Here is a 12,604-nt window from a genome sequence, read left to right on the forward strand (position 1 = left end):
GGACCTTCCCTACACCCATCCTGCACATCCCGAGCTGGTTTCCCTACTGTCTTTCCCTCTTTGTGCCCCCTTTTTCACCACTTTCCTATCTCCACATTTTCTTTTCTTTAAAAGAAATTAGGGTGGGGGTTAGCGGAAGTAAGCACTTTTAAGCAGTAGTTAGTGGGGGTGCATGAGTGTGAGCTTGTGTGTGCTTAGCTAAGCATTGCTAAGCATCATGCAAACCCACTTACAACTGCTTAAAAGTGCCTTAGTCACTCTGTATGACAAGGCCCTTGTACTGCTCAGCAGCAAAATAAAAAAATGTGTCAGTCACGAACCCGGGACCTTGGACTCACCAGTCTGCATGAAGTACCACTACACCACAGCAGATATACAATAACTTAGTGCTGAAAGCAATATATCATGCATTACCATGAGTGACTGTAAAGAGAAAATAGGAATGGCATAACACAAATCTTGTTCTGTGGGCCTTAACCAGCAGGTGTTGTGGAATTGCATGACATGACTGTGAAAAGAGAATCAGCCATGCTAGTAGGGAATAATGTTACAGTAGCACCTTACAAATCCTACACAGTATCAGAGCAGGATAAACACTGGCATATTTGCATAGGTCACAGGCCAGACCTCCCAACAGTGACTGATCTATCGGGATGACCTTGATTTGTAAACAAATGTTAGCTGTGCCCCTCTGACTCCCTGTGAAATGTACTAACAGTAGGCAGAAAGGTGGGGAATCTCACCTAATGACAAATGTCAATAAGTGAGAGTAGACACTGCTTGCATGTCAGAAAAGGTGTAGTAATAATATGCTCTGAATCCCCCAAAGTCTGAACTGCAAAATGTCTGAAATATATCACAGGTGTATCCCAGTTATATGTACCTTTCCCTGAGGCTGTTCAAATATATATCTGAGAGTATCTGAGGCCTGGAAGAGTCAGAAACACACAGGCATATCAGCTTGTCTGCTGTTACACACTCTGCAAATAGCTGTAGAATGAATCCCACAAGCATGCCCTTATGTAGAAGTACAACACAGAAATATGAAAGGATGTAGCTGTGTACTCCTAGCGACCACCTGTGACAATGCCATTGTTCAGGTGCTGAAAAGACTGCTGTGGTGCACAGCCAAAAAATACTAGGCTGACCTCTGTCTATCATCTGGATATGTCCACAGGTGGGAGCTACTCAGACAGACTACTAGCCTTTATAGACTTACAGGTACACAGCAACCCTGCATGTTCAGTAAGATAAACATCACGCGATAATAAATAATGCACTCTGCACTTCTGCACCCCTACCCAATGGTACTATATACCTGTGTAGTCAGGCACAACCAGGGGTGTAGGCAGGCATACACAGTAGTGAAATATGTCCAGTTGTCCTGAGCAGACTGTGCTAATGTCAACCCAAACAGACCACAAACTGTTCAGAAGTGAGTAGCGTACTAATGACAGTGTAGCAGTTCACAAACAGTGCATGTGCCTGATATTCATAATTGGTAGTACAACATACTTAGTTGTCCTCACCCCTCTCTCAGGGGTGGAAGGTTTCAAATATCCCTCCTAATGTATTGCATATGCACAGCTGTTGCTGGTAAAGAAATGGGCAGCTATGGACCTTCTCCACACCCATCCTGTACATCCCGAGCTGGTTTCCCTACTGTCTTCCCCTTTTTGTGGACCTTTTATCACCACATTCCTATCTCCCCATTTACTTTTCTGTCAAAGAAATGAGCACAGGGGTTAGCGGGAGTGAGCACTTGTAAACAGTAGTAAGCGGGTTTGCACCAGTGTGCGCATGTGTGCGCTTAGCTTAGCATTGCTAAGATATGATAAGCTAAGCCAAGCTTGGCTTAGTATTGCTACCATAAAATAAGCTAAGCTAAGCTTAGCTTAGCATCGCTAAGCGTCGCGCAAACCCGCACAAACCCACTTACAACTGCTTAAAAGTGCCTTAGTCACTCTGTGTGACAGGGCCCTTGTACTGCTCAGCAGCAAAATAAAATACTCCTGTCAGTCTCAAACCTCACACCTTGGACTCACCAGTCTGCATGACGTACCACTAAGCCACAGCAGATATACAATAACTTGGTGCTGAAATAAATATAACATGCATTACAATGAGTGAATGTAAAGGGAAAATAGGAAAGCCATAGGAATACATTGCAATAACTACTGTTGTATGCCAGTTAATTCTCTAATTTGAAAAGAAAGTACATACTCCCATGCATCCAGTGTTAGCATTAGGAGGTGTGAGTAAACCTACACACTGAGAAGAGTGTACTGGAAGAAGCAACAGTCAGCTTTCAGTACAACATGCATTTCACTGGCTACAACCCAGCTTCAGATATGAGACATACACCAACCTTCTGACTGAGACAACAGTGTCCACAGCAAACAAGCATGGTCCCCACCTTGCAAAACTGAAAGGGCTACTCCTACCTAACCTATCATTTTATAGCAGTGTCCTGAAATCACAGTGAGAACTGCAATTACCACACAGGCTGCATGCAATTAATAAATGGTGGGCACCAATTGATGCAGAGGCCATCACACGCACATGTGCAGATACCTAGGAAAGCAGCCTGTATCTGCTGTCCACACATGCAATAATATCATTGCAACAACTGGGAGAGAGACAGAGAGAGAGAGAGAGAGAGAGCACGAGCGAGAGAGACAGACAGAGTCAGACAGACACAAACAGGCAGAAGCGACAGATGCTGAAAACAAACAGCAACACACAGAGGAAACAAAACAAACAAAAAAAAAACAACACCTACAACAGACGGAGGTGAGGAATACAAAGGTAAGGTATGTAACAGATATGTATTTTCTGACATCCGAAAGATGTATCTGAAGGGTACTCTACATACTGTGAATCATCCATATGTGGCAGCAGTCCGTATCTATATGTACATGCACATTTGCATAGGGCAAGAGACATACTGCAACTGTCAGCGAAGGCTGGACATAAGTATGTTGTTGAAGGCTGCTATGTGCACATATGTATGTAGGTTGTAGTGTGTGGCATTGCAGAAAGCAAGCAGTGCCGGTATATGTCATGTGGTGTTAAACGCTGTGGGACTGAGCTACAGGCATTGAGGCCTGCAACAGCTATATGGCCTGAGGACAGCAGAATGCATTCTGCACAACATTGTGCAGTAGTATTACATAACCATATGTTTCACAACTGTTGCATAATTGACATCCCCACCATGAAAGGTGGGCAGTATATGTGCCTATATGTGCAGCTGTATGTACAGCAATGGATGTTTACATGTATGTGTATATATACATGTATATATATATATATATATATATATATATATATATATATATATGGTTCCCTATGAAACCATCAAATTTACACTACATCGAGAATGACTACATCGAGACTAGACCATCGAAAGTACATAACAGCGAAAACAGAAATCGTCGACATTTAAAACATCGACTACATGGAAAGTGCAGAACATACAGGAGAGAAGTTATAACTACAGACAACGCGAAACACCGAACACCATAACACCGACACACGGAACATAAACAACACACTACACTACATAGCATACACACTAGCCCTGACCCAAACCCTAACCCTAAGGTCCGACACTATCGCACACTTCACCTACCTGCACCCTAACCCTAACTCACTTACGCATTACCTAGCCCAAGCTCCGACACTAACGCACACTTCACCTACCTGCACCCTAACCCTAACTCACTTACCCACCCCTAGCCCAAGCTCACACTAACGCACACTTCACCTACCTGCACCCTAACCCTAACTCACTTACCCACCCCTAGCCCAAGCTCCGACACTAACGCACACTTCACTTACCTGCACCCTAACCCTAACTCACTTACCCACCCCTAGCCCAAGCTCCGACACTAACGCACACTTCACCTACCTGCACCCTAACCCGAACTCACTTACCTGACCACTCCTACCTCCGTCACTGTCGCACACTTACCGGGTCGCGTTAAACATACACAAGTGCTGTGACATTTCATTTTCGACGCTTTGGAAGTCGCCGATTTCCGTTTTCGATGGTTTGCAAGTTCAATATAGCAGTCCCGATCTTCTCCTTTTTGATGTAGTGTAGATTCGATGGTTTCATAGGGAACCATATATATATATATATATATATATATATGTGTATGTGTGTATAGATATATAGATATATATATATGGATATATTTAGATATATATGGATATATATGGATAAATATAGACATATATTGATATATATGGATATATATAGGTATGTATAGATATATATGGATATATGTAGATATATATATAGATATATTTAGATATATATAGATATGTATGGATATGTATAGATATGTATGGATATGTATAGATATGGATAGATATGGATAGATATGTATATATGCATGTAAGTATATATATATATATATATATATATATATATATATATATATATATATGAGAGAGAGAGGGAGACACGGGGTCATATGTACTGCAACAGGTGCCTGTTGTCCAAGGCATGGACTGAACACCAGTGTTGATACTGCAGTGCCATACCCCATTCCAAAACACCTTATGCAGTAACTGCCACATAGGTGGTAGCCTGCCTAACACTGATGGAGTCAGAAGGGTACATGGGACACAGGTGGACAGTAGGCTCCCCTTTGATAATCACAATGCCACAGTAGTCATGTAATCTGTCTACGTGGTATGTGTCATCACAAAAGGTGTGTCATTTAGGGAAATATAGGTCGGTGTTCCCCTCTACTCATCACAATGCCCCATGTGGAATGTACCTCACATGACAACTACAGCATGTGGAAAGGCCACAGACATACCTAACAAAAAGTAATACTGCCTTCAAACACATGCCCTATGCAGACTGACTCACAAATCACAGCTAGAGTGCGTTGCATACCGCCCACCCATAGGTTACCACTGCCAGACATACAGAGGTATGTCACAGCCATAGCAGTCGGCCAACCACCATGACAACACCTCACAATCCCTCCGGGCTTCATGACCTAGGGCCCTAATCCTTGTCACCTCACTAAACAGCACATGCTGGAGGTACAGGTTCCTATCCACAAATATGCCATACTCTGGACTAAACCATCCAGCATGAACAAACAAGGCTCTTCATTAGCAGATGTCATACATACCCTTGATGATTGTTTTGGAGATAGGTAATATGCCCTGGGAGTCACCTCTGTGTATCCAGTTGACAGGAGCAAGTGAAATCACATTACATGTGTGTCAAAGGCCAGGGTAGCATATGGCTAGGCTGCTCTAGGCCCCAGGGCCAATAGCGTATTACCTACCTATGACACAATGCACACAGACATGTACTCAGTGCAATACCTGCTATGTGAGGTGGAATGAGTGTGACAGTGACTGTGTGCAAGGTTTGTAAAGGTGTGATAGCTTAGTGTGAGGTTGTGTCTGTCATGGTAGTTTGTGTCCTAGGTGTGAGGCCCTAGAAAGATGTGTCAGTTATTGGGATGCAGACATAGTAGGATGGCATATGTTGTGACGTAGTTCCATGTGTACGACTGTGGTGTCCCAATGTAGGCTGAAGCAATACATGTATGCTCAGTAAGTGGTACTGCTGGTGACTCCAGCTCACATATGCACTGTTGTACTACCTGAAGCTGTAGGCCTAAACTGCACAATATGGTGTATGTTCACAGTCCCTGGTAACACTGTCTTGTGTGTTTCCTGTAGTCTGCACAGATTACATACCACAGGCATAGGTATCTGTAAGTAGGGGCACACAGTACTACAAGGTACACAGGTAATGCTCATCTGTGTCGGCATACATCTGTGTGTTGTATGTATGTCTGATGTGTGTTTAATGATGCCTGTACCATGCCCAGAATCACATGTGTGTTACAGGGTATGTGTGTGTACCTAGCAACATGTATACTCTGTTACAGCAGGATTACAGCTATATTAACAACTGTGCACATATGTTAGGTAGGGGTATGGCATCAAAGACGAGGGTGGTTTACCAGTAATACTGTAAATGTACACAGCATTCATTGCATTGGATGACATATTTCTTCATGCATTAGCTTGATATATACCACCGGGGCGAGGTCGTGCATTGTATCCCAAACAGTGTGCCGACTACTGGTGTATACTGGTTTGTTATATGGAGTGTTGCAGGCACTGTCAGCCAGTTGTGAGCTGAGCACTGATATGTGGTATTGAACATGTGTATCCTCTGATAGACAGATAGATGCTATATACGGCAGTTAAGTGATATCTGTACTTCATAATGTTAAGTGTGCCACATGACATGCTCACACATATCGTTTAATTGTCTTCCAGGGTTATGGCTCATCAACGTAATCCATCGTATTCAGCAGCTGAGGAGCAGGAAATTCTGAACCGCCTGGTGCAGCACTATAACCTGCTTTTTTGCAGGGCCAGCCAGCACCAGCATGACCGTACTGCACTGTGGCAAGACCTTGTTCACCGGGTAAATGACATAGACATGCATAACCGGACATATGAGCAGGTACGCCATCACTGCAGTGAATTAAGTAGACATGTCAGGCGGCGTGCCTCTGATATCCATAAGCAACAGCTTGCCCCAGGTGGTGGGGCGGCCATACATCCCCCCCTCACCAGAGTGGAGGAGCTGGTCCTAAGCATGGTGGCACCTGGCCTACAGCAGCAACAGCATCACACATTTGTCATCATGGAGGCCGGAGCCACCCAGCAAGATGACATGGAATGTGCAGGTAATATGCCCTAGCTGTAGACTACCGTTACCTGTATTGTTAGAATATGCATATGTGAGATGTGTACTGTGTGTTTAGCAGTTGTGCTGCCTAACGTGTGCTTTACTGATATTTGGAATAGTATCCATACACCTGTGACTGTTGACTGTTGTTCCACTGTCATTTAGCACACTCACAGTAGCAATGCCACAGTTGTGGCCACTGACAAACTGTGTCATATTCTTCTAGGTCCCTCTGGTGTGACAGCATGGCAGACAGTACATGCTGGCGAGTGTGTTAACACTTTAATATTGGTAATGAAATGTGCATGTCATAGGTGAGGTGTAGGCCATGTACACGTAACACACCTATGCATAATGCATGCTGTGCATGTTTGCTGTGAGACATCAATCATCTCAGTAAAGTCAGTAGCTGCCTCAATCACATGCAATGCACAGTGCAGCAGACACAGTTGTGGCTACACTGTACTGCACATTAGATATGCATAGTTGCTACAGCTGTACACAACAGAACACGTTTATCATACACAGTACATGAAAACATGCTACATTTGGCATTACCACACACCCGCTGTAAGGTCATACTTCAGTATCCCACATGTCATGCACACACACATGATGTACCTCAGGGGTAGAGGTCTATCATGGGGCTGTGCAACACTCTGCAACACATAACACAGTCATGTTAGGCAATGCTCCCTATTGGGCACCTCACACACCCATGTACAAGGTGGCTGTGTAATTGTGAACGTAGCCACGGCACTGCAGTTCAGGTACAGCATGCTAGGCGGTGGTCTTGCACACATTAGTAGCTGTGAGTGACCACAAGATGCATGTTGATGATGGCACAGGGTACTACACCCCATCCAGTTACAATGACCACAGTACTACTCATATTAGTCATTGCTTTGCACCTCAGTGTTGTGTGTGTGCAAACATATGCACTTATACACAATATGCATAGCATGTTGTCTGCGTGCTTACATATGCCAGTATACACAATATGCACAGCAGCCACCATCCAAACAAAGTGTCACATATATGTCATGGAATGCTAGTGGGTGTATAGGTCACTTGACACACATTGGGTATGTGTGGTGTTTAATGTTGCAGTCATGTAGCATGCCATGCCACGTCTGGCACCCACATATATGCAATATGTCCCACACTCACCATAACCACTGTACACTGGCCATGTCAAGTATTGGGATTCCTTCACGTCAACATGCACCGCACATCCCGTGTGTGTACATAGCATGCATGTGCTACACCCGTGCCCACTAATATCTGCTATGGACACAGACACTGTACTCAGACATGGATATCTATGTGTCACACAGATAACACTTGCAGCCATGGCATGTATACTTGTGAGTGATGGTGCACAGGGCATTGCAGAGCTGATAATACCTGCAGAGCAATGTTGTGTCCATGTACACATTGTGTTCCAGGGTGTAGCCAATCACTGAACAACTACACAGTTGCATCAAAGCCATGTATACTGCCATTTAATAGGGACGTCTACACTTGCACTGCATGGTCTTGTGCAACACATATTCTGCATGCTGACACATGTGTGGTGACTGCCTACCTTGTGATACTGACACCCACCTTCACCCACTATAGAGTATGTGTTGGATTGCTGGTATGTGTGTGTATGTGCTGTAGTGAGGAGTGTATTAGTGTTCATGTGTGCATGTGTCCATGTGTCCATGTGTGTATGTGTGCATGTGTGCATCTGTTCATGTGTGCATCTGTTCATGTGTGCATGTGTTCATGTCTTCATGTGTTCATGTGTGCATGTGTGCATGTGTGCATGTGCAGACCGTAAAGTGTGTTTCCTGTCTTCCTCTCACAGGTGCTGAGTTAGGGGTTGGTGAAAGCAGCAGGCAACCTGAAGCCACTGCCACGAATAGTGGTGATGATGACACATGTATTTTGGCACAGGAAGATTTGGCAGGGTCTGTCGTTGGTCCGCCAATCAACAGTACACAGCATTCAACCCCATCTATGTGCACACTCATACTGTCAATACATCCCTCACCACCAATGGCCATAGGCGAGGGACAGCATACAGTTGGCATTGACCAGGAGAGTGTGGTACCCATGGCACTTGCATCCCCTCACAGCAGCGATAGCCATAGACCTGGAACGGTACCACATAGGCGGAAGTCCAGGGGTTCTCGGGGGAGCACCACTGGTCGTATTGCCCCTGGCAGGCGTGCCCTCACAGGTCTTACGATGACCAGTATGTTCCGGGCTGTAATGCAGGCTCAGGCATGTATGGAATGGTACACCAGGCAGGGACTTAGGACGCAGAGGGCACATTACACTGCTATCAATGACAGCATCCGTGACCTTGCCGGTTCTATCCGGACTTACACCGAGGTCATTGATAGACGTAGGGGGAGACATTAGATGCCCTCCACAACATGTCTTCCATGAGCCAGGACCGTGCGGGATGGTTGCGACATCGACGCAGATGCATGCCAGCAACAGCAACAGCTGGCAGTGGTCACAGATGGCCCACAGTTTACAGCTGCTCCCATAGTGGCAGTACCAGCCCCAGCAATGCTGGGGATGGCCTGTCCATTGACCGTCCCAGTAGACCACATGCACGTGGCTCTGGCCATTCCCAGCAGGGACATGGGTCCAGTCATCATACCTCTGCCTCTGATGACAGTACCCAGTCAGGGTTGGTACCTGATACTGTCCGTAACATCCCTGCCAGGCACAGGTACTGTGTCCATGGCCAGAGACAGTGATCTGTACAGCCTAGCAGGTACAGTCTGTGGCTGTCCCACAAACTACCGTATATGGCAGCCACATGGTGGAGCTGTGTGCATGCAGACACACACACATTAACCAAACAACTAGGGCTCACACATACACACACACACACACATATTACATCAACATTGGCCCATGCTGTACTGTTGTCCCTCTCAGACACACGCACACACACACACACGCACATGTCGATTGGATGGGTCAATGTCAGGCTCTGGCAAACAACAAAATGCCCTGTGCATATGATGATATACCTGTGTCACCTCCTGTCATCTGCATCATTGATGGAGGGACAGGCTAACATGGTGCTGATGCAAAGGTTAACACTATAGCAGTATAGCAATAATAGCAAGTTGTCAACAAGGAAGTGTCATGACATCCTTGTAGGTATATCTGAGCAGACAATATGCATCAAAGCTCTGATTGTCAATGAAGCATTGTTTACACCACTGTTAGGTCTGAGTACGTATTGTCCACCCATGTGCCACTTGGCTGAAGTGTAATCTGTTGCCAGCATGTGTTAGTGAGTGGACAGTACGTGTGTGATGTGTGCAGTACAGATTAGCAAGTGTACATCTGTGAACATGGTGGGTGCACACTGTCTGCATGTACATGCATAGTGGACACATGGGACGTGTGGCATACCCTGTCGTACACATTGCTAACATCTCATAGTATCTTTCAATGGCCAGTATGCATTCTACTACAGTTATGTACTAACATGGGTAGACGTGTGTATGACATGGGTTGACACTATGCTGTGGGTGATACCGTTAATATCTGTCAATGATTTATGGTCTGGCAGTATACACAACCTCAACAGCATGACTATAAGCAATCATTGGATGATGTCCTGACAAATGACACACGGTAGTAGGGAACTCAGTAACAATTGGATCCTTCCGGTGCTACACTATAACACTAACCAGTGGTAATGACCGCCACCCATTCCTGTGACCACACCTGTTTGGCATATAGCCCCCTTAGGTACATGCAGACACACTAGGGATGTGTCCATCCAAATCTGGAAATGCATGCATTGGCCTACGATGCATTCCCTGGATGGGACACATATCCTACACAAGGGTATCATGCAGACAGATACCCATTGTCTGATACATGCTATATAGCAGTAAGCCGACTATGGCATAGTCATCCTCATGTACTATACATACTATCCCATCAGTACCACATAGGTGGTAGCCCTCAACATGTATGTTGGGTACCAATGTGTACATACAGCCTCATGTTATGTCATGTGTCCCTTGGTATTCACATATCTATATGTATTGTGGAGTCCCAAGGTGTATCACATAAGACATTAGAGGCCTGAATGCATATCCACAAGGCAGTCATACACCTATAAAGACTGTCCATTCTTGGCAGTCTTTGTTGTGTATGACCATGTCTGACATATACCCCAGGCATATACCCTCACTCACACTACTCTTAAGTAACTGTCATGGGTGTGTGTGCCACAGATGACCTTGGCCACAGAACACGGCCTTGTCACATACATACATATGTGACCTACGATCTGAGAAGCAGCGGCACAACCTGTCAATGGAAACAAATGTATTCATGTAGTATGCAGACTTCACACCTATGTACTGATTGAGGGGACATGTACACATATATATTTGCCATGCAGATACCTGATGTGTGCAATGCACTTACTGTTGTAATCATACTATGTCATACCATAGTAAAAGCAAAACCCAAACCGCATTGACCAACAGTGACACACACACAGTCAGCATTTAAACCCATACCTAGGTTATGATACTAGAGAGCGATGCATTAACACGGAGCGTTATCTGCTTTACTGGGTGGTTTCCCTTCTCCGGCTGTATTTGTAGGATGGTGACATCATCAGTCTTTCCAAAGAGGAATGTACTTCTTTTAGTGTGTTTTCCAAGTCTCCAAAAAGGGCACTCCTTTCAAAGACAATTGCACACATACACACACCCCCCACGCACACACACACTCACTGTTTGCAGGATTCAAACCCCTACCTAACTATGTTATGATACTAGAGAGAGACGCATTAACATGGACCACTATTTGCTTTACTGGCTGGTTTCTCTTCTCCTGCTGTATTTATAGGATGGTGACATCATCAGACTGGACATGGTGATGTGTGCACACTTTGTTTTATGCCATTCCAGGAATGGTCCATGTGGGTCAGCAGGTGTCAACAGCTTGAACAAGACCTCAGAATCCTTACCTTGTGTGATCTATCTGTGGACACATTGACATTCCGTCATATGTCAACACATATTTATGCACAGCTTGTTGGTTTTGTGGATACTACATGTGTCTGAGATGTTGATAAAGGGCTATTCAAAGTATATGGGACACATGTGTAGATGTGTTCATTGATGTATGTCCTGGGTGGCTGCCTTGCAAACAATCTAGCATGTTTGGGAACCATGATCCGCACATGAACATATCACAGTTGGTAGGATTGTGTGTATGTCAGCTTCCAATAGCTCTGTTTATGACTGCAACCATGATGGACTCCATGACCTTGCAGATCGGACCTCATAGGTGTACTGGACTTGACTTCCCATGCTGTGTTGTGCACCAACACTTATGGGGAGTGCCATATGTAGCTGTGACACATTCAACGGTTCCACATCCTGTGTAGGGAGTGAGGCTCAGCTGACTGTTCAGGTGCAGGATCTGTTTGTTCTGTAGTTTGTGCATAACACATATTGGGAATCAATGTATTCCACTTGCTGCCATGCTTTTGGCAGTGGGGGTAGCTGCTCATCCAGTCTACATGTGATATCTCCTGGTATGATGATATGGACTACTGTCAGTGGGATGTGGGTATGTACATATGGGCCTGTCTGTCATGATGTTGGCATTGTCACTCAGGTACAGTTGGCCCTGACTCAGGACATATGTGGGAGCACATTGCTATTTATGACATAGCTGAAGGAGGTGTCATGATTCAGTCTGGACTCCTTCTCAGCTACTCTTTACAAAACACCAACGACCATGAGCACTAATCCCTGTTATACTCTTTTACACACTTAACACCCTACTCATCCTTTGTTATCA

Source organism: Protopterus annectens, chromosome 1.part1 (genome assembly GCF_019279795.1).
Source record: "Protopterus annectens isolate FY-2018-M chromosome 1.part1, PAN1.0, whole genome shotgun sequence".
Lineage (NCBI taxonomy): Eukaryota > Metazoa > Chordata > Ceratodontiformes > Protopteridae > Protopterus > Protopterus annectens.